General features: G+C 53.9%; 1 non-coding gene across 1 annotated transcript in view; it reads left to right on the top strand.

Moving 5' to 3' along the window:
• Positions 1-3,532: 3,532 nt before the first annotated feature.
• Positions 3,533-5,000, top strand: part of LOC126148106 (small subunit ribosomal RNA) — a 1,909-nt gene continuing 441 nt past the window's right edge. Inside the window, exon 1 of the ribosomal RNA XR_007530418.1 lies at positions 3,533-5,000. This exon is cut by the window's right edge and continues 441 nt beyond it. This is a non-coding gene — a ribosomal RNA (small subunit ribosomal RNA).

Genomic DNA, 5,000 nt, shown 5'->3' with positions numbered 1-5,000 from the left:
AGCAGCACCACCTCCGCGCGCTTCCCTGGGGGCACTGAACCGCAGGACGCGAGACCCCACGCCCTGTGGCAAACAGGGCTCCTCGCAGAATATATACGGTCCCTACCCCGCACAACGATGACGGTGTGGGGGCCATTGTACGACACCGCTTCCTGCGGTGCCAACGCTGTCGTAGAGTCGATACTCCATCTTTGGTAGAAGGCAACCATTCCGCTGTAAATGAGTACGTCGCTCGTAGTTCAGTCACCTCGCAGCACTGCTCAGTAAACTATGCAGGCCCACATAGATAGATCAAATACGCAAATGCCCCTATACATGCTGAACGTCTGTGCAAACAAAACGAACCACACGTCACCCGCACACTCTATCACCCACACACTCTATCACACACTACTCTCTGCCTGTAACAAACACAGATACAATAATTAAGCACCGGCATGGACCAACGTCCGGTGCATCCTATCCGCCACAGTACACCAACCAGACTATGATAACCAGGCCAGGAGGTCCAATCATAAAACAGAATATCCCACTCGTCCGACAACCACAATTGCTCAGATAAGCCACCAACACCCACACATGTCCTACACAGGGGTGCACCCAACATCACCACACTGCCTCGTCTTACAGCACAAACACACTGGCAGGAATGAAACACACAGGTCTGCCGCAACCACAGACACGGCTCGCCCCCCCCTCTCACTGGCGGAAAGCGCATCCCGACGTGACATAACTCCTTTGACACACTGACGCTGCCTCGGGCATCCACGTCCTACGGTCGATATCAACGAACCTCACCCCCCCCCCCCCCCACAACACGCCATCCCATACCACATTGTGTACCGTACCCAAACCTAACGTGTACTGTACTACAACGCAATGTGTACCATAACACAACCCAGTTTGTACCTTAACCTAACCTATGTCACCTTAACCTAACCTATGTCACCTTAACCTAACCTATGTCACCTTAACCTAACCTATGTCACCTTAACCTAACCTATGTCACCTTAACCTAACCTATGTCACCTTAACCTAACCTATGTCACCTTAACCTAACCTATGTCACCTTAACCTAACCTATGTCACCTTAACCTAACCTATGTCACCTTAACCTAACCTATGTCACCTTAACCTAACCTGTGTTGCACCTTAACCTACCTCAATTTGCACCGCAATGTAACTCAATTTGCACCGCAATGTAACGCAATTTGCACCGCAATGTAACGCAATTTGCACCGCAATGTAACGCAATTTGCACCACAATGTAACGCAATTTGCACCGCAATGTAACGCAATTTGTACCGCAATCTACCCCCATGTTGTGCCTTAACCTAACCCACGTTGTGCCTTAACCTAACCCACGTTGTGCCTTAACCTAACCCACGTTGTGCCTTAACCTAACCCACGTTGTGGCTTAACCTAACCCACGTTGTGGCTTAACCTAACCCACGTTGTGGCTTAACCTAACCCACGTTGTGGCTTAACCTAACCCACGTTGTGGCTTAACCTAACCCACGTTGTGGCTTAACCTAACCCACGTTGTGGCTTAACCTAACCCACGTTGTGGCTTAACCTAACCCACGTTGTGGCTTAACCTAACCCACGTTGTGGCTTAACCTAACCCACGTTGTGGCTTAACCTAACCCACGTTGTGGCTTAACCTAACCCACGTTGTGGCTTAACCTAACCCACGTTGTGGCTTAACCTAACCCACGTTGTGGCTTAACCTAACCCACGTTGTGGCTTAACCTAACCCACGTTGTGGCTTAACCTAACCCACGTTGTGGCTTAACCTAACCCACGTTGTGGCTTAACCTAACCCACGTTGTGGCTTAACCTAACCCACGTTGTGGCTTAACCTAACCCACGTTGTGCCTTAACCTAACCCACGTTGTGCCTTAACCTAACCCACGTTGTGCCTTAACCTAACCCACGTTGTGCCTTAACCTAACCCACGTTGTGCCTTAACCTAACCCACGTTGTGGCTTAACCTAACCCACGTTGTGGCTTAACCTAACCCACGTTGTGCCTTAACCTAACCCACGTTGTGCCTTAACCTAACCCACGTTGTGCCTTAACCTAACCCACGTTGTGCCTTAACCTAACCCACGTTGTGCCTTACCCTGCTCTGTAATTGGCATATGACACGTTACATTAATGTATTGTTGTCCAACCGCAACCGGCTCAGAATGTTGTGTACACAGCTATGTGTCATCTCCCCATAACAGCTGCATTGCAGTGTGGTACGCCATAGAGACGTGTGGGAGTAATGGACGCAGTGGATGGCGATCAGCATGAGCCGTCTGTTCATGTAGTGGCGCGTGTATGCAGACGTAGTAGTCTCTTCTCACACAATGTGATAGCACGGTGCCCCGCGTTCCACATCTGCGACATGCTACAGAGGCCGGTTGACAGTTGGTCGCGCAATGGAGATCGCATATGTACGGGGGCACCTTCCACGTGCCCTCTAGTCGGGCACATTTTGTTGCGTGGATGTGAGCGAATGTAGTGTGTCTTGACACCTGACAGGCAGGCATGCAATAATAGTTGACTTTGCAAACGGGGATGGACGTGTACGTTTACTGGTGACGTTACGCAAATGAACAACTGGTAACCCGTTGTGGTGCGGTTGATCTTGCTGGAGGTACATCTGTGAGGGCAACGATCGGTACAGCTACGAAGCGGTCCCCACCATACCAACGAACGTGAATGTGAATCTGGGTGTGAAGCGATACGCGGCTGTGGGTGGGTGGGACTGTCCCCGGCCGGTGAGGGGGGGCCGCCCGGCGTGCTGGCCGCGCGGTGCGTGGGCGCACGCGCTACAGCCGGCTGGTGGGGGCGCCCAGTGGCAGGCGCGCCGGCCGACGGACGCGGCAGGCGGCGCAGCTGCGCGCCGGGGCACCCTGCGCGCGGCGCCGTGCAGCCAAAGTGGGTCCTCGCGGACCCGGTGCGAAGCGCGGTGGACATCTGCAGTGTGCTGGTCCGATTGAGGACTGTGTGCGTTGAGGATGCGCCGCCGCCCGGCACTCGGCGCCGCGACGCCGTCTGCTGCTCGGTCGCCCCAGCGGTTCTCGCTGGTGGTTTGTATCGCAGTTGTGCGGACGTGTTGGCACGTGCGCTGTGCTGGGAGAGTTCGCTTCGGCACCCACGTGGGGCCTTTGCCCTTCTGTGGCGCTGGCGTTGGAGCTGCCGGTCACCGTAGGTGGCGCGTGTTGTCTCCCGCCGGCAATGCCACGACAGCACGCTCCCGGGCCTCTGTCGGCAGCGGCAAGCTCAGTTGGGAGCACGGGTGGTCGCACCTAAAGCGTCTACTCGCCTAACTCCGGGCGATTGCGCCTCTCTCGAACCCGACCAAGTACTTAGGACGGCGCTGCGCGCCGCCGGGACCTGAGAGGGTTTCGAGGTGTATTGTGCAGGGGAGCCCAGCCTCCTCCTGTTTGCAGAATAATTGAGCGGACGCTTGCGTGTTCGCGCGGGCCCCCGGGACACACTCCCGGGCGGCCGGCTGCTCAGCTCTAGTTGACGCAGCTCCCTGGTTGATCCTGCCAGTAGTCATATGCTTGTCTCAAAGATTAAGCCATGCATGTCTCAGTACAAGCCGCATTAAGGTGAAACCGCGAATGGCTCATTAAATCAGTTATGGTTCCTTAGATCGTACCCACGTTACTTGGATAACTGTGGTAATTCTAGAGCTAATACATGCAAACAGAGTCCCGACCAGAGATGGAAGGGACGCTTTTATTAGATCAAAACCAATCGGTCGGCTCGTCCGGTCCGTTTGCCTTGGTGACTCTGAATAACTTTGGGCTGATCGCACGGTCCTCGTACCGGCGACGCATCTTTCAAATGTCTGCCTTATCAACTGTCGATGGTAGGTTCTGCGCCTACCATGGTTGTAACGGGTAACGGGGAATCAGGGTTCGATTCCGGAGAGGGAGCCTGAGAAACGGCTACCACATCCAAGGAAGGCAGCAGGCGCGCAAATTACCCACTCCCGGCACGGGGAGGTAGTGACGAAAAATAACGATACGGGACTCATCCGAGGCCCCGTAATCGGAATGAGTACACTTTAAATCCTTTAACGAGTATCTATTGGAGGGCAAGTCTGGTGCCAGCAGCCGCGGTAATTCCAGCTCCAATAGCGTATATTAAAGTTGTTGCGGTTAAAAAGCTCGTAGTTGGATTTGTGTCCCACGCTGTTGGTTCACCGCCCGTCGGTGTTTAACTGGCATGTATCGTGGGACGTCCTGCCGGTGGGGCGAGCCGAAGGCGTGCGACCGCCTCGTGCGTGTTCGTGCGTCCCGAGGCGGACCCCGTTGAAATCCTACCAAGGTGCTCTTTATTGAGTGTCTGGGTGGGCCGGCACGTTTACTTTGAACAAATTAGAGTGCTTAAAGCAGGCAAGCCCGCCTGAATACTGTGTGCATGGAATAATGGAATAGGACCTCGGTTCTATTTTGTTGGTTTTCGGAACCCGAGGTAATGATTAATAGGGACAGGCGGGGGCATTCGTATTGCGACGTTAGAGGTGAAATTCTTGGATCGTCGCAAGACGAACAGAAGCGAAAGCATTTGCCAAGTATGTTTTCATTAATCAAGAACGAAAGTTAGAGGTTCGAAGGCGATCAGATACCGCCCTAGTTCTAACCATAAACGATGCCAGCCAGCGATCCGCCGCAGTTCCTCCGATGACTCGGCGGGCAGCCTCCGGGAAACCAAAGCTTTTGGGTTCCGGGGGAAGTATGGTTGCAAAGCTGAAACTTAAAGGAATTGACGGAAGGGCACCACCAGGAGTGGAGCCTGCGGCTTAATTTGACTCAACACGGGAAACCTCACCAGGCCCGGACACCGGAAGGATTGACAGATTGATAGCTCTTTCTTGATTCGGTGGGTGGTGGTGCATGGCCGTTCTTAGTTGGTGGAGCGATTTGTCTGGTTAATTCCGATAACGAACGAGACTCTAGCCTGCTAACTAGTCGCGTGACATCCTTCGTGCT

Source organism: Schistocerca cancellata, unplaced genomic scaffold, assembly GCF_023864275.1.
Source record: "Schistocerca cancellata isolate TAMUIC-IGC-003103 unplaced genomic scaffold, iqSchCanc2.1 HiC_scaffold_880, whole genome shotgun sequence".
Lineage (NCBI taxonomy): Eukaryota > Metazoa > Arthropoda > Insecta > Orthoptera > Acrididae > Schistocerca > Schistocerca cancellata.
The sequence above is the reverse complement of the archived record's forward strand: the minus strand, read 5'-3'. Positions and strand labels throughout refer to the sequence as shown.